Source organism: Elephas maximus, chromosome 15, assembly GCF_024166365.1.
Source record: "Elephas maximus indicus isolate mEleMax1 chromosome 15, mEleMax1 primary haplotype, whole genome shotgun sequence".
NCBI lineage: Eukaryota > Metazoa > Chordata > Mammalia > Proboscidea > Elephantidae > Elephas > Elephas maximus.
Genome location: NC_064833.1, coordinates 10,249,827 through 10,267,909, shown reverse-complemented (window position 1 = coordinate 10,267,909; position 18,083 = coordinate 10,249,827). Strand labels below are relative to the sequence as shown.

The 18,083-nt window shown below is 49.8% G+C and overlaps 1 protein-coding gene across 2 annotated transcripts in view; it reads right to left on the bottom strand.

Moving 5' to 3' along the window:
* The window catches only part of ST3GAL1 (ST3 beta-galactoside alpha-2,3-sialyltransferase 1), a 104,318-nt gene extending 97,886 nt beyond the window's left edge, over positions 1-6,432 (bottom strand). For both annotated transcript variants that reach the window (XM_049853565.1, XM_049853566.1), the window contains exon 1: positions 6,140-6,432. The gene's annotated coding sequence lies outside the window, so the exon portion shown is untranslated. The remainder of the gene's footprint in view (positions 1-6,139) is intronic.
* Positions 6,433-18,083: the final 11,651 nt, after the last annotated feature.

The window sequence follows — 18,083 nt, the reverse complement described above, 5'->3', positions numbered from 1 at the left end:
CAGATCCCTGGTGACTGCATGTGTAGAGTAGAGCTGCGCTCCACAGGATTTTCAAGGTCGTGTGACCTTTTGGAAGCAGATCGCCAGATCTTTCTTCTGAAGCAGCTCTGGGTGGGTTCGAACTGACAACCTTTTGGCTAGTAGTCACGTGCTTAACCATAAAGACAAAGTATTAAAGTTAAGCATTAAATTTCATTTTTAAAGCAAAAGCAAAGCAGCGAGTCTCTCTGTTACACACAGCTGTCCTGAGGCTCCTAACCCTTGGAGGGTCACAGAGTTGAGGGACCTGCACTGTGCCTGGGCCACCAGGTTAATCCCACATAAACAAACTAGAGCTTGGGACACACTGAAGGAACAGGGGGCAAAGCACTGACGCCCTAAAAGTCCTAGTTCCTCACCTCTTCAGAACCACACAGTACGGATTTACGGCCAATCTCTTATTTTATTTTTCTTGCACACACAGATTGAAAGCCACTTCGATTAGCTATCAATTCTAGGCATTCAAGAACACACCTCTGCTCTCCTGCAATCTGACTTATATTCAGACGAATGCCCGAAGTTGCTCAAGTTTTGTCTCCGTGAATTCATCCCTGGGTTCCTCAAGGCAGAGGAAGCCATTCCCTTCTCTGTTCCAATCCTACTCATGCATATTTCTATTCTCGTACAAACCGTACTGCAGTGTAACTCTGTGTCCCATGTACCCCACCACCACCCCAGCACTGGGACCTCTGCAAGGGCAAGAAGAAAGGGCCACATCCTCTTCCATCTCTCTATCTCCAGCAACTTGCATGGTGCTTAGAATGTTACAGAATCCACTGACATCAAGTCACTTCCGGCTCACGGTGACCCCACGTGTTACAGCGTACAGCGGCTCCATAGGGTGGTCTTGACTGTAATCTTTATGGAAGCAGATCACCAGGCCTTTCTTCCCCAGCACTGCTGGGTGGGTTTGAACCACCAACCTTTTAGTTAGTAGCCACCTAATAAATGTTGATTCAGCTGAAACCAAGACAATCCAACCAGCAAAACAAGCAATAAAATCCCCAACATTCCCAAGGCTATGTTGGCTTTTTAATAAGGCAACAGAGACTTAAGCGTATAGACAAGTGTGTGAGTCTGGGGAAGGGGGTGCACAGAGGGTTAACTCATCTGGAGTTGATGAGCTCAGTGGTCTAGCCAGCTTGCCACCAACAGTCCCTAGGACTTCCCCTCTGAGCCTCAGCATTTGTGTTTTTTGAGCAAAATGCTCTCTAAGGTCATTTTCAACTCCGAGATGAGGAACAAGGCCAGCCCTTTTGAGGCGACCGTAGTTCCTGTTTATAAGGTGCATCATTTGGTAGTTTCCACAGATGCAGCCTCAGCTCTAACAGGTTTCAGACCCCAGGGCCTGAAACTTCTAGGCCATCTCTGAATGCCCAATGCTGAGAGTTGCTGGAGAACGCCTTAGGCCAGTTGAGTGTGGGCTCTGCAAGGCCCTGGCACACTCTTTGGGTGAGAGTGGAGACGCCCTTGGCATAGGTGGGAACAGCATAGTCTTCCCGGGTCAGGGATATCTGTCCTTCACGGAGGGTCTGAGGGCAGAGCAGGAGCAAAAGTAAGTGAGGTGGGGGCTATCTTACAAAAGAAAGGCTTTATAACCCAAGACGATTGTCAGCAGGACTCTATGCCTCTCATTTTTCAGAGAGGGAAACTGAGACCTAGAGCCCAAAGACTTGGAGTGCCAAGTTGCAAAGCAATGGAGCCTTGGCACCAGGGCTAGACGGAAGCTCCCTCTGGTGCACAGGTCTGAGCTTCTCCAGCAGGAGCGAGCTCTCAGGCTCCAGCTCTGTGGGACATGCCCTGAAAGTCCCACCACAGGTCCACAACAGAACACAGTTGTTTGAAGTCCCTGGGTGGTGCAAATGGTTAAGTGCTTGGCCATTAATCAAAAGGTTGGTAGTTTGAATCCACCCAGAGGTGCCTCGGCATAAAGGCCTGGTCATCTACTTTCCACAAGATTGTTGTTATTATTAGTCCGTTCTGAATCATAGCAACCCTATATACAACAGAACAAAATGCTAACCAGTCCTGCACCATCCTTACTGGTCCCTCCTGACAACATGTTCAAAGTATGTGAGACGAAGCCTCGACATCCTCGCTTCCAAGGAGCATTCTGGCTGTACTTGTTCCAAGACAGATTGCACAAGATTACAACCACTGCGAGCCCTACAGAGCACAGCTCTACTATAACACACGTGGTGTTGCCGTAAATCAGAACTGACTCAACAGCAAAAAAAAAAAAATTTTTTTTTTTTTTAATGTAAGGCTTATTCTAGAATTCTCTGTGACTAGACCAGCTCTTCCATCGGTCTGTGGAATGTGTGTGTGTGGAGCTGACTGGAAAGCAGTGTAAGGACAAGATGAATGGTGGATTTTATTTTTCTATTCCTTGGTTGCTTTTTGTGGTTTGGGAGGGGGCCTGAGGTGCGGGTTAAGGTTAAGACTCCACCAAGCAAAGCTCTGTCCAAATACAAAGCCTCTGAGTCAGCAGCCTTCTACCCAGGAACTGACTCAAGCAAGGTTAACTGACCAGGAGGTCCAAAAAGTCACACATCCCAGAGGCCCAGTCCTGGGGGCTGCCTGAAACTTGCCTACAGTGTAGTGTCCTGGCGTGGAGGGCTGATTGGTGGAGAAAGGAAACAGAGACCAACCCAACCAGAGCACCACTGCACCCCAGATCCAGGACCTCAACAGATCCCTCACTGCCCTATCCACAGATGGACCCACCCCACCATACCTCAGGGACAGGGCTCCTTTATCAGCAAGAGCCAATTCTGTGATGGTCCCAGACTTCAAGAGGGGTGCTAGTGAGCCAGGCCAAAGACATGCCCAGCCTGAGCCTCCCAGCGGAACACAGCGCCGGGTACAGCTACCAAGAAGGTTATGGCTTCTGTTTGCTGGTGCAGAGCTGTTGCAGAAGGGCAGATCCACACCCCTGCCATCGCTTCTGGCAACACTTCGTGTTTTTTTCCCTGGGGTTGGGGCAGGGCATGCTCCAGCCAGTGAGGTGAGGCGAAGACTAGCTCAGGCCCGGGCCCTGCTTGCCCAACAGGACAGCTAATATGGATCCAGCAAAATGAGGGACAGCAAACTCCCGAGCTTGTGGGATTGGTAAAAGGTGACCCTTTCATTTATTTATTCAGTAAAACTGTATGATGGAACTCCTTTCCCCAGCCCTTGAAGCTAAGATACATCTTATCTCTTCAATACATATATATAGATTTTTTTATATATCTACACATATGTACACACACACCCCAATCTATCTCATGTGTCTGAATGTGTGTATATATATCCACATATATAAACATATACACACTTATGTGTAAATGCATATTATATGTAATCTTTATGCATTGTATTTTTGAGGTACTAAGAGTCCGAATCCACTCGGCGGCACTGGTTTTTTTTTTTTAAGAATGACTCTGGTCCCTGGGTGGTGCGAACAGTTAACACACTCTCAGCTGTTAACCAAAATGTCAGAAGTTCAAATCCACCCAGAGGCACTTCAGAAGAAAGTCTGGTGCTCTACTTTCAGAAAACCAGCCACTGAAAACCCTAGGGGCACAGTTCTACCTTGACACACCTGGGATCCGCCGTGAGTCGGGGATCGGCTCCGCGGCAACTGTTAACTGGCTAGAATGATCCCATTTTACAGATATGGAGGCGAGGCTCTGAGTGGTTAAGTCTCACGCCCAAAGCCAGAGAGAGACAGGTTAGAGACAGTAAAGTCCCCACCCTGCACCCAGATCTGAGCAGGTGCAGGAGGCACAGAAGATTGAACTCCTGATGGTCTTTTCAGCCATCCGCGGGATTTCAGAAAATGGCCGGCAGTGTAGGAGCAGAAAGAGGGGTGCAGGGATGTGCAGCCAGGGGTCCCAGGCACCCTGTCGCTGGTGCCCCTTTCCCAGCTTTGAGCCCAGTGGCAGTTCCCGTAGGTGCCAGCAGGGGGCAGTGCACCTCGTCTTTTCCGAGGCTCAGGACGCTCTCAGGCAGCTCCGGAGGGGAAAACCAGGGGCTCTGCCTTCAGCTTCCAGGAACAAGCCCAGCTTAGAGCTGGGCGCGTAGCAGGTGCTCAACGCATGTCTAGAAGCCAAAAAGGCTTCACTGGGCAGATAAATGTGAATTCAACAGTAGAACTAGGCACAGGAAGTGGAGAAGAGAATGACCTGGATAGTCAATGCCTTCAGTCACATGGGCCTTTACTACAAACACAGCTTAAAAAAAAGCGCCTACTAAATCCTAGGCTGAGGAGCCCCGGTGGCGCAGTGCTTAAGCGCTTGGAAGCTAACCGAAAGGTAGGCAGTTCGAATTCATCGGCAGCTCAGCAGGAGAAAGATGTGGCAGTCAGCTTCCATAAAGATTTATGGCTTTGGAAACCCTATGGGGCAGTTCTAGTCTGCCCTGTAGGGTCGCTATGAGTCAGCAGCGGGTGAGTGCTGGGAGCGGTGGCGACCTCTGGACACACTAGCTCCCCCGCATCTCCTTCCCCCGGGGCGAGCACACAGGCACACGGACACACATTCAGCAGCGGGTGGGAGTGGGGGGACTTGCTGTCTCCCTGGGGAACCATCTCGGCCAAAACGCGGGCGTGGGGACCCGAGAGAGATGAGTCGGGAGAGGCGAGGGGGGACCTGGAGGATGGCACTTGAAAGCGGGCCAGATGCCTGAAGTGAGGACGCGGCGAGGAGGTCATGCCCTCAGGGTCCTGGCTGTCTCCCACTGCGGGACACTCCTAGCCCGAGAGACGCAGTGACCACCCCAGCCCTCGCTCACTCGTGTTTTCAAGGAGTGCACACGTCCTGTCTCCCAGAGCCCCCCCCCCCCCCGCCACACGTCAGAGGCGCCAACTGGGACCCTCGGGTAGGAGGGAGGAGAGACTCAGGGGTCCAGGCAATGAAGAGAGCCCAGATGATTGAGACACGGGAGGGCCTGACAGTAGGGCAGGGCTAAGCGCGCCCGGACCTATCTGTGCCTGGCCAAGGCTAAGCCTCAGCCCCTTCTCAAGTTCAGCCCGCTTCCTCGGGCAAGGTCACGCTCACACACTCAGGCGGAGTGAAGCCAGGAGCTCAAAGTTACACCACGGTTCCGGTTCCGAATCTGGCCTTGCCCAGTCCCAGCGCCCTGCCCCAGTGTCCCCGCTCTCCCCTACCTCTGTGCTCTCCCAGAGGGGACAGCCCCTGCCCGGCTCAGGTCACACATCCAAGACGCAGACGAGTTGCTAACTTGTGTCAGATTATTTTGCCACAGCTGCGGTGCCTAACAGGGTTGGGGCAGACTCGGAGTTTCGAGTTGCCACCAGCACCACCCCTGCCGTGCTCCCCTTGGACTCCTCAAGAGCCCCACACTGTCCACCACGTTGCGTCCGGGTGCCCGGTCCAGGGCGCCAACTTCTCCCCGGACCCAGAGCGGCGCTGGCTGGAGGCGTCCTGGAGGCGGAATGCCACCTCCCCGGTCTGCGCCTGCTCGCAGCGGATTTGGAACCTCGATTCGGATTCCATCCCACGGCCGCTCCCCAGTATCACCGGCGGCCTCGGGGCGCCTCCGCGGCGTCCGGGCACCGAATCCCCGCTCCTCGAAGTGAGCCCGAGCCCCGACGCCGCGCGGGGTCTCCTCCCCGGATGGCCCCCTTGGCGGCTCCTGCCTCCCGCGGCTCCGACCCAAGAGATCCCAGCCCGGGGCCCGGTGCAGTGTCACAGGGGCCACCCCAGGGACTGCTGCCCCGATGAAGCACAGGCTCCCCGTTGTGCTCCTGGCACCTTCTCCAGTAAGCACTGAACCCCTGAACCCAAGCCTAGTCTCTGAGCCCCTTCCTCTCCCAAAGACTCCGGTGGTCGCCGCGGCTAAGGCGGGGGTCTCCCTACGAGTGTCTTCCTCCTGGCATCTGGTGTCAGGGTCATCAGTCCCGCCTCCAGGAGCACACCCTCCCAGTCCCTTCCCCACCACTTCTGTTCCTGGGTCGGGGCAATCACCCCTCCACTCGTAGAACACGCAGGGGACTGCCCGAGACCCAACTCTGGCGGACGCCAACCCCCGCGCACCCCGGGTATCCCCGCACCCGGGGTACCCCGCGCCAGGCTCGACTCGAGCCCTTACTCACCACGGTGGGAGACACGCTGGAGTTTCCTGGGCTTTGGGGAGGAGAGATTCGGAGAATAAAAAGGGGGTGTCCCGCACACGCGCCCCCTTCCCAGCTCACAGCGCCTCTTCCTCCTCTTCCTCTTCCTCTCCGTCCTCCTCTTCCTCCTCCCTCTGCTCTCCAGCTCTTTGTCTTTGCAAAGTGTAGAAACTGTCTGGCATAGTGGGGCTCCGGCGGCGGAGACCAGGGCAGGGGACGCGCGGGGCGGGAGGAGGCGGGGAGCGGCCTCGGGAGCACCGTCCCCCTGGTGTAAAGGGAGGGAGGGCGGGGCTGCGGGCCGGGCAGGGCGCGCCCGAGCTGGGCCGAACCTCCCGCGCGGGCCCTCCTCTTCCTCCGCCCAACGCCCGCCCCTGGGCCCGCGCCCTCAGCCGGCCCCCCTGCGCCCTGGCTCAGCTCGGCTTTCCGGGTTCAGCTCGGTTTTCCGGGCTCCGGCTTCCTGCGAGCGGAATATAGCGCAGCCGAGCCACGTGGACCGCGGCCGCTTGGCGCAGGCCAGGCTGGGGACGCCGGAGGCGGCGGTGGCGGCGCCGGGACCGACCGCTGCCGCGAAAGGAGCTCTGCGGGGACAGCTCCGCCGCTCCCCGCGCCGACAGCTCCTCGGCTCCCCGCGCCGGGACAGCCGCCGCAGCCCAGCAGGGCTGGGAAGAGCAGCCAGGTGGCCCGGAGGCTCGGGGGGTCAGTCCCGGGGACGAGGGACTAGCGCGCAGCGAGAGGACGAGACGGTGCCCAGAGAGCCCGAGTCGCGTCCACGAGGGCGACAAGGGGCTGATTCCTCCTGCCGGCGACCGGGCAGAGCCACCGACTTCCTCTAAGGGCGCGGGACTCGAGGTGGGATTTGGGGAGGATGAGGGAGGAGCGCAGCGGGGCTGGGGTGCCGCTGAGGACAGGCGAGGGCCCGCGCGCCTCGCGGTTCAGAGCCTCAGAGCCGGCACCGCGGCCCGGCCCCCACCCAGGCCCGCCCGCCGCTGCTGGTTTTTTCCTTCCAGGTGCAGAGGCTGCAGCGCGGTCCAGGAGCAGAGGCTGGCGCCCAGGCCAGCCCCGCGGAAGCCTGGGGCTAGGGCCTAGGTGTGAGAGAGTCAGATTTGCAGTTATTTCACACTCCCTCTTTATGATGGAGGGAGTGGGGACGGTTGAGACTTATTTCGCTGAATGGTTGAATGGCGGTCACTTAATGGCTGAACGCTGGACACAAGATTTAAGAGACATTTTTTAAAAATCTGGTTTTACAGCTCGTATTCCCTTGCTGGGACTTTAACTCTTTCGCATCTTTGCTGGAAAATCTTAAGAGGCACAGTTTGGCTTAAAAAAAACAAACCAAACCTATTGTCATCAAGTCGAATCCGATTCACAGCGACCCTATAGGACAGAGTAGAACTGCCTCACAGAGTTTTCGAGGCTGTAATCTTTACCAAAGCAGACTGTCACATCGTTCTCCCGCGGAAGGGCTGGTGGGTTCGAACAGCGGACTTCTAGGTTAGCAGTGGAGCCCTTAACCACTGTGCCTGCACTAGAGGTCAGTTAATTTTTCCAGTTTCCATTGCCCCAGGAGAAGAGGTCAGCCTTTTGCAATGGAAGGGGAGAGAGCGCTGGCGCCCACTCCCTCATCAGAGAGCCGCTGTACTATATATATAAAAAAAAAAAAATATATATATAGTATATATATATAGTATAAGTATATAGTATATATATAGTATAAGGCTTCAGACCAGGGACCCAGGGTCAGAGTTCTTGGTTTGTCGGTGCTGCCGCTCACTGAGGTGTGAGCTTTAGTTATTAAATCTCGCAGCTTCTGTAACCCTGAACCTTGGTTTCCTCATCTGTAAAAATGGACTTAATAACAGTGTCTATCTTATAAGGTACTTGGGATGATTAAGTGAATTCATACAGGTAAAGCCATTAGAACCCTACTCAGCATATAATAAGTGCTCAATAAAAGTCAGACCATGTGCTGCTCTGAGTGTGGGGTCTCTGCCCACTGCCAGGAAGGAGATGGTGGAGTGGGAGCACCTGGGTGGTCCAAAGGGTTAATGCAGTCAGGTTGAAAGTTTGGAGCTTCGAGGGTACCCAGAGGCATCTCCGAAGAAAACCCTGGCAATCTGCTTTTGAAAAAATTAACCATTGAAAACCCTATAGATTACAGTTCAACCCTGACACGCATGGGGTTGCTGTGAGCTGGCTCAGTGGCAACTGGTTTAGGAGGGTGGGGTGGAGGTTTTAGGGAAAAATTTGGGGACTCGGGAGAGATAATACGAAAGGAGAGAAATAGAAGAGAAACCGATTTAAAAAGGGGGGGGAGGAGAATGTGAAAAACAATTTCTAGATGGGGGAGAAGAAAAGGAGTAGAAATGCGTAAATGACATGCAAACAACCTGTGCCAGAAGAGAAAATAAAGCCAAAGCAAGCAACAGAAAAACCGAACCCACCCGTTGCCATCGAGTCAATTCTGATTCATGGTGACCTTATAGGACAAAGTAGAACTGCCCCATAGGGTTTCCAAGGAGCGGCTGGTGGATTTGAACTGCCGACCTTTTGGTTAGCAGCCATAGTTCTTAGTCACTTTGCCACCAGAGCTCCAAAACAAAAACCCAGGGATATCAAGAATTCTTCAAGATAGTAAGAATGGGTGCACAACTTGGAGAATGTAATCAATGTCACTGAACTGTGCATGGGAAATCATTGAGATGGCATGCTTTGCTATGCATATTTTCACCACAATAGAACAACAAAAAGAATTATTTAAGAAGCTATGTAGTGCTGCCCTGGGGGCTTTGACCTGGTGGCCTTGTTCCCTGCCCTCCAGGAGTTTGGAGAGAAAAGCATGAGGATTTTCCTAAGCTACTCTGAGACCTCTTGCCTGACCTGTGGGGGCTAGTTGAATCTTGTTTAGATTCTAGAGGGGGGTGAGCCCCTGGACCTGCCTGCAGGCATCTTGTGAGCCTTACTCCTGAGACTGGGTGTTCAGTGCACCTGTACGGGAGGAGGGCAGGGCACTGTGTTTCTGGAAGCATAGGCTCCTGTTTTCTCCAGCAGCAGCATCTTCCAGCAAGGGAAACCTTCTAACCTAGCATGGACCACTCAGACTCCTAGCACCTGGAATTGTATCTCGGAATGTCTTCTAGGCCATCCTCTGAAATACAAACACGGTCCCTTGCTTTCCTCCCAGGGACACACTGGCTGCAGTGTCGTACTGATTTGCATGATCACATGTAAGGAGCCCTGGTGGTGTAACAGCTAAGCCTCTGCTACTTACCAAAAGGTCAGCAGTTTGAATCCACCAGCCGCTCCTTGAAAACCCTACGGGGCAGTCCTCTGTCCTATAGGGTCGCTATGAATCGGAATCAGCTCGAGGGGAACAGGTATATATGGCGGGCATGCGCCTCCCGATTTGACTCTAAGTTTGCAGAGAATGTGTTGGGTTTTGCTCCCTGCTGACTGCAGCCCATCTCACTGCTTGCTACATGGTAGATGCTCAATAAAGAGCCGCTGGATGAATTAATAAAAGAAGTGGTATTTATTGTAAGGAGAAAATAAAATGATGTATGGGAGACACTTTGAAAAATAGAAAATGTGATGCTTATATAAGACCTGGATCCAAGTAGAGTCAGTGGAGAGAGGATCAGACTCGGCAAATAAGTAGCCTCAGGTCATCCAGCTGTTAAACTTGGCAGCCAAGAACCGAAACCGGCTCTGGGCTTCAGCCCTGGGCTGTTGGCAGTTCCCCTCGATGACTCCATGGTGAGAGGGAAGTTAGCAGTAAGTGAGTCTGCAGTGAAACATGCGTCAGTCATCACCTTATCTCTATAAAAAGATCCCCCTCAGGTGCGCTTTTTCCCGTCTCTGAGGGGTTAACCCAGCCAAGGCTCTTTCTCCTCCACTTCCTCTCTGTTGTAACGTATTTCTTCCCTGGTTGTAGGGAGGGTCTCTCTCCCTTTTCTCTGGAGGTGTTGTGATATCCGTTTCATCCCTTTTCGTGGATGAGTGGTGTTTTGTGGTACGGCTATACCAGTTTGTTTAACCATTTGCATGTTGAGAAGGGCATGTGGGATGATCCCAGTTTCTGGCTATTACAAATAAAGTTGCTATGAACCTTTGCGTTGAAATAAACATAAAACTCCTGTATGGCCCTCCTTCCACTTGGTCACTCATGCGGTGGACACACACTGCCTGGACAACACATTCAGAGCTGGGCTGATGACCTGTGACACTGGGTCGATGACCCCCATGACACAATAATACTGCCAATTAGATTCATCTCCTGGAAAAACTAAAGCACCAGGTAGAAGAACAGTGAGAAGTGGAGCTGAGGAGACTTTCTATATAGTTGCCATGATAGAGAGGTGGTGGGTCCACAAACATGGAGAAAACTTGCAAGGCAGACTCCAGAATTCAGCAGAGAAAGCCTGTTGGCAGGGAAAGAGATTGAGAGAGAGAGAGGGAGAAAGAAACAGGCACAGGCTGCCTCTCCTTCCATCTGCTTCCAGCTTCAGTCCCTAACTTAACCTCCTTTTTCCCTCTGAGGAAACTTGAGTAGCTCTGCCCAGCACCTTTGTTGCCAGAGCTTCCACACCTTTAATTAAATAAGGTCCTTGCCTCTCACTGGTCAAGAATGAGCAGGTAAGGCATGGAGAGTTTTCCACACCGGTAAAGCTTTATCGAAAAAGCTTGCAAGCAGAGACGAGGAGGGCCTAAGCTACACTTACCCCCATCTCGCAAAACAAAGGACTTGCATGGGCTTTTAAAAATTCTTGAGCAGGGGAAAAAGCTTCATGTTTATTCAGAGGCATAGGCAGGGTTTTCTGGCAAGTAGCTCGTTTTGGGCGGGGATAGGTTAACTGAGGTGCAGGCGCAGTAGGTTTCTAAGATGGCTCCTGTCCCAGAGGCCTCTGGTACTCATAGCAGGACTTATTATGGGGTGTCACACCTGCAGTCTCTCTTTCCCTGAGTTTGAGTCCCTGGTTGCAGCTGCTGCCCCTCACTGCCCCGGTGGAAGGTCACACAGTGGTCACAGGTGGATGTTCTGTGCGTGTCCCCGGGGCTGGTTTCATCCAGCTGCTTCTGAAAGAGAATTTTAAGGAAGTTTTGGGCTGTTTCCTGTACCCTGGCCCATTGTTCTGGGGAATGGCTTTGTTTCTGCACCCTGGCCTGTTTCCTGTTACTTTGTTTATGTGAATTGCAGATTTGGAGGTCCCTCTGTTCCTTGTCTTACCTCCGCCCTGACCGGACAAGCCAGGCACCCTCTCTTTCCTGCGCAATCACTGAGATGGGCTCAGAACCCATTAGGATGTTTCCAGTCTGATGGGCCAAGGAAGCGGATAGGGAAGGACGCAATCCATTCCCTTAACCATTATTACTGAGAGCACTGCTGTGGCTCTGAAAACATGGCGGTGAGCACTAAATCAATGCAGACAGGCCCAGGAATGACTGTTAGCAGCTGTTCTCTGGCAGGGCTTGCTGGGAGACACACTCAGGGTGACAAAGAAGAGTGCATGCCAGCCTCGGAGGGATCCAGTTTTCCTGGAAGCAGTCCAGAGGTGTTAAGGAGTACTGTTTGCATGGGATGTCACAACTCCTCCAGAGAAAAGGGAGAGGGAGAAAGACCATCCTGGCTTCCTGGGAAGAAATATCTTACAACAGAGAGGAAGTGGAGGAGAAAGATCCTTGGCTGGGTTAACCCCTCAAAGATGGGAAAAAGCGCGTCTGAGGAACATCTTTTTATAGAGGGAAGGTGATTGATTGATGCATGTTTCGGTGTAGGCTCACTTACTGCTAATTTCCCTCTCACCATGGAGTCATGGAGGGGAACTGCCAAGAGCCCAGGGCTGAAGCCCAGAACCGGTTTTGGTTCTTGGCTGGTGGTTTTGGTTCTTGGCTGATGGGGTTAACAGCTGGATGACCTGAGGCTACTTACTTGCCTAGTCTGATCCTCTCTCCGTAGAATCTGCTAGAATCCAGGTTATATTAGCATTGCATTTTGTATTTTTCAATCACAAAATGTTACATACTCTATCTTCATTTATGTAACATTTTTTGAAATGACATTTTAGAAGGACCTTACTGATTAGTGGTTGCCAGAAGTTGAGAGAAGGGGGAAAGGAGATGGGTATGGTTAAAACAGGGTGACAAGAAGATCTGTGTACAGGGGATTTTGCATTCAAGGGGCACATGGCCCTTAAGTCCCCTTCCAACCCTGTGAATCTTGGAGGACTTTTGGGTCAGCAGATCTATTAAGGAGAACCTGTACAATTGACACTAACCACATATATCGGATCCAACATCCATGTTAAGTCAAATGATTAGTCTAGGTCAGTCATGATCACCCTACTCTCCTTGCCAGAGGTTGGTTCAGAAATGACTAGATTTAACCCCTGTCTGGACCAACATGTTGAAGAGAGAAACTTATTTGGGACTTCTAGGAAAGAAGCTTTTAGGTGTAAGCTGTGGGAAGCCTACCTTTCTCTTCAACTGGACATGAACAAGAAGGTTATTTTTTAACACATTTTCTGGAAAACATCTTGTAAACATGAGAGAAGCCAAATTGAAGACAAGTAGACCCAGAGCCCCAGTCATGCCCTACTTGAAGCCTCACCTAAAACCTACACTGTGGTCTTCTTCTTGTATTAGCCCATTGTCTTATTCTACCCTTTGGCCCCCAAACATCACATTCTTGCAACATGCAAAACATATTCATCCTATCACATCATAGCAAAAGTCTTAACTTCAAGTCCAAAATCCAAAAATTCTTCTTTATCTGTGAAATCTAGAATCCAAGTTATCTGCTTCCAAAGTACAATGGCAGAATAGGCACGAGCTAGACATTTCCGTTACAAATGGGAGAAAATGGAGGGAAAGGAGGCGTAACAGGCACCAAGCAAGTCAGCAGAACACATTACATTAGCCCTCAAGGCTTTGAAAATAATTCTCTGTTCTCTGAGGCCATTTACACAATAGCCCTGACCTCCAGACTCTAGGTATTGGCCACACTTTACAGTTTCTGAGCAGAGGCCCCTCAGCCCTGGGCTTCAGTTCTGCCTTCCAGGCCTACTGGGACAGCACCTCTGCTCCCTCAGCTTTAGGGGCACCATTCTCCTAGTCCATCTGAGAGGGAACTCCAACCTTAGAAACACCAGAGGCCATGACTACACCCTTTGAAACCCCTGAGGTCCTGGCCATACCTTTTGAGACTGAGGCAGCTCTGCTGCTTATGTTCCTTGCCTCTTCAGCTTCTGTTTCCTGGTTTCTTGGCCTCTCAGCTCCTTGGGCCTCACGCCTGAATGTGCCCTGCTGGGGCAAGTGTTCCAAAGCTCTGTAGCTCCACCGGTAAGTGCCTGGAGGCTAGAAGTCCACATTCAGGGCACCAGCTCCAGGGGAAGGCTTTCTCTGTCTGTTGGCTCTGAGGAAGGTCCTTGTGATGCTTCAGTCTTCCCTTGGACTGGAAACATCTCAGTGCAGGAACCTCTTTTCCAAAGGACTTGCTCTGCTCCTGACGCTGCTTTCCTGTTGGTATGAGGTCCCAAACTCTCTGCTCGTTTCCCCTTCCTTTTTGTCTCTTGAGAGATAAAAGATGGTGCAGGCCACACCCCAGGGAAAATCCCTTTACATTGGATCAGGGAGGTGACCTGAGCAAGAGTGTTACATCCCACCCTAATCCTTTTAACTGCAGGCAGACGTTATAATTGATAACACATAGGAAAATCACAAAATGAAGGACAACCACACATGGCCTAACCAAGTTAATACATTTTTGGGAGGACATAATTCAATCCATGACACTAATAAAATTATTTTATTTAAGCCAGTTACAGTCACTTCTGTACTATTTGGAGCCAAACAGTTGATAGCTGATACAAAACCACAACCAGATTCATCTTCCTAAAGTTCTCTTCCCAGTTATTCCCAAGCTCAAAACCCTTAAAACTTCAATGGTTCCCCTTTGCCCTGGAGAAGTAAGTCCAAGCTTCTGCTCCCAGCAGTGAAGGCCCTTCTTTGTGTGGTCCCGAGGTGTGTTTCTGTCTTGTTCTCTTCCAGTACTCTACAAACCCTCCTCCATAGCAGGCATGTCTCTGCCCTGAAGCTCTGGTTAGATTGCATGCGGTTATGTTCTTGAAATCAGCAGAGATGTCCATCTTGCTGGGCTGGTGAAGTCTTCAATATCAGCCATCATGGGTTCTCCCCAACCCCCGAGGTCTACAGAAGTCCAGACTAGGTTCTGAGATGGAGCGTGCTAAGAGTGAGCGTTTCAAGAGAACCAAGAAGAAGCCATATATGCCTTTTATGGCCTAGCTTCAGAAGTAACAGTGTCAATTCATTCTACTCAAGCAGACACAAGCTCATCTCCATTCTAGGGAAGGCATCTTGAGCCCAGCTCTTGATTAAGGAGTGTCAAATCATTTGTGTTTTAAAAAGCCACAGAGTTACAGGCAGTTTCATTTTCAGGTTTGCAGAGCTGGACTGGGTTCACACAGAGGAGCAGCCAGCCCACAAGTGGTGGTGGGAGTCAGGTATGGATAAGATCACATGCGGGTAGTATGGAAAATGAAAAGTGGGCCAAGGTCAGAGCTCCGAGGACCTGGGAATTCTCTGTAAATGTTTGTGGAATGAATGGCTCATTGGAGGACCCCGCTCTACGTACATAACCCCCCGGTCAGCTGTTCTTTGATCTGGTCCTATGAGAGAGATGATCACAGCTGACTGAGCTGATTGTACCTGGAGAAGAAGACACTCATGTTACTGCTTAGAGTCAGACAAAGAATCCCTAGAGCCTACTTGTCAAATTTTAATGTGCCTAAGGATGAAAAAAAAAAAAAAAAAAATTTTTTTTTTTTAAGGATGACTCCAGGAAGCTTAGTGGAAATATAAACCCCTGGGCCCCTCTTCCAGAGATTCTGAACACAGCAACCTGCTGTAGGGTCTAGGAATCTGCCCTTTCAAACCAGTTCCTTCTAGTAACACTACTTCAGATGCTTGTGCCACCTGCAGAGACAGCTGTGTACTGAGCCACTGAGCCACGAATCCCAACGAGACCAAGGGCTTAGGTCTTTTGGCTGAGACGTCCTGGTTTCCAGTTTCGGCTTTGCTACTCCCTAGCTCCCTGACTTCTGACATCAGTGTTCTTGTCTGTACAATTAGGAGGTTAAGTTAGAACTGTGTTTTCAAACGATGCTCTTTATGGGACCTGAGGAGACGCCATATTGGGCGCCATCTGAATTAATACATTAAGCAAATATTCATTGCATGTTTTCTATATGCCAGATCCTAGGATAGATATGACTGTGTTCAAAATAGGTACTGTGTCTGCCCTCCAAGAGCTGCCGCTTCAGCAGTGAAGGCCAGGACTTTCAGAATTAATGACCCATTATCATTACAAAAAGTGTTTTGAAGGAAAAGCTCAAGGTGCCATGAGAAGCAGTAAGAGAAGGAACAGAAAAAAAGTTGGCTTAAAGTAAGTGTGTTAGCTTCCACTTGGGTTGCCGCTTGGACAAATTGTTCCCAGTTTTGAAACCACTGGCTCAGAAGGTGCTTGCAACTGAAAACCTTTTGTTCTATCATAATCTTCCACAATTTTACCACAGAGTCAACTCAAAACAGGCAGAATGCACGGACTGGATACGGAATCTGCCCAAATTCCCAAGGTTAGCAACTAATTCTTGTAAAGAAATGGTGGGGCTCCTTAGGGATTGAAAATGTTCTGCATCATGGTTTTATGACTTTACAAAACCAGCACCTTCACCTGGGAAATTGAGTGAGGGAACAGAGAGGAACGTAATGCAGCCCTGCTTGAATGAGGAAACGGCAGAGCCCACAGGGTAGAACAGCCCTTTAGATGCATTGTGCAAACCATTTCTACTTTCAGAGTCCTCAGTTTTTCATCCGCAGAATGGGTGTCACCATCACTGCTTTTCAGAGTCCTTTTAATGAGAAGGGTTATAAATATAAAATTACAAGTTCTGTGCCAGATACTTCGTAAGCATTCAATACATGGTGGACATTATTAATTTAAGCATCTTTCTGATGCATACTATACTTGTCAACACTCCTGCGAACGTTTTATAAATGAGAATGGAAAATTAGGTTGTTTGGGAGTTGCCAAATATCAGGGCCCTGGCAGCCCAGTTTCATCCCTCCGGGTCTGTGGGGAGGTACTGTACTTCTGTCTCTCTTAAAAGGCGTGTCAGTGGTGCGGTCCTCAATTTCAAGTTTGTCTCTTTTTTTTGCAAAGGAAAACAAGCTTTTTTCCCCCCATAGTTAAAATCATGCCTAAACATCCAAATTTAGGATATAATATTTCCATGTTTGAAAAGAATGCAAATAAAATTAATACATGTTGTTAAAAGATTAATAAAAAAGGCTCTGATGTGATTTATCTGTATTTTTTTGTAGTTTAATAGATCAGTTTTCCTTGAGACCAAACTTGCCATCTCTCTCTCCTTTTTTTTTTTTTTTTCTTTTTTAAATAGTTAAGATAATACAGAGAACACACACGGGAGGGAGAACCTCTATCACTTAGGGGTTTGTACAGCCTGCATGAACTTGAGCAGGGCATTTTGACTCAGCTTACTTACCCTAAAATAGGGATAATGACAGTGTCAACCTTTTAGGACTCTTGGGAAGATTAATTTAACCGATGCGTTAAATGAATCATGCATTTAAGTAAATGTTTAGCAAGTTGGCCATTGCTGTTTTTATGCATATCAATTTACCAAATGTTTTGGTGCTGCTGTATTTTTTACTTCAAACTCATATAAAGTATAAATAATTGTTAGCTTCTTGTGTTTAATGATATGCATGTAATGATCCTGGAAACAACTAATTTTACCATGGAGTTGTGCTGTGTCAGTCGGTCTGGCCTCAATTTTAGGAGATGTGCCAAGCTTAGCTCTGCCACTAAGCTTGGATTTGAATTTATTAAGATAATTTAAGTCAGGTTGACCTGAAGACTATGGTCTATAGTCAGACATGGGGAGAAGATTGAATTCAATCAGGCAGTAAAACAGCTCAGCAATGAGGAACCCCATGGGGCCTCAGAACTTCATCTACGCAAATCAGGTGACAACATTTGTTGCAGTTAGGATTAGGTTTAACTGCAGAAAACCCAATGTAACTTAAACACGACAGTGGCTTAAACATAGTCCACTGATGTTGAGTTGATTCCGACTCATAGAGACCCTATAAGACAGAGTAGAACTGCCCCATAGGGTTTCCAAGGAGCAGCTGCTAGATTTGAACCACTGACCTTTTGGTTAGCAGCCGTAGCTCTTAACCACTGTGCCACCAGGACTCTGGCTTAAACATGGTAGAATTGATTTAGGAAATAATATTGTAGTCATTATTCCCCGTCCTTGAGCATAGAGAATGTGAGCCAGCTGGAACTGGGCTCACAAAGACTCATAAGAACTCACAAGGGCACATCAATGGGGCCCTGAGATAAAGACAATAGATAGAATAATCTTGGAAAATATCTTTCAGGGAAACTTTCACAGAAGCCAGAACACAAAAGACTTTCCACTCTTATCATTTTCTGTTAACATTTAGTGAATAGAAATTTGTTGGACCAATGAAGACCTCCTGACTGTTGTTACTGAAACCTGCACCAATGGTCATTAAGAAAGACAACTCAGAGGTGGGGCCAAGATGGCAGAATGCCAGACACTTCCAGGAAGACCTCTTACAACAAAAACCCAAAACAGCAAGGGAAATGATTATGTTTGTAACAGGCTAGGAGCCCTGAACATCAAAGGCAAAGTTAGAAAATGGACTGAGCCGCAGAGGGAGGGAGAGACTGTTCAGAAGTGAAGAGGAGTTGCCGGCTCTGAATCACTAGGATCCCTCAGGCACCATTCCCAGGAGCAGATGTGGCTGGCTGGTGGTAGCATTCAGCCACAGTTTCCTCAGAAAGAAGCAGCCAGAC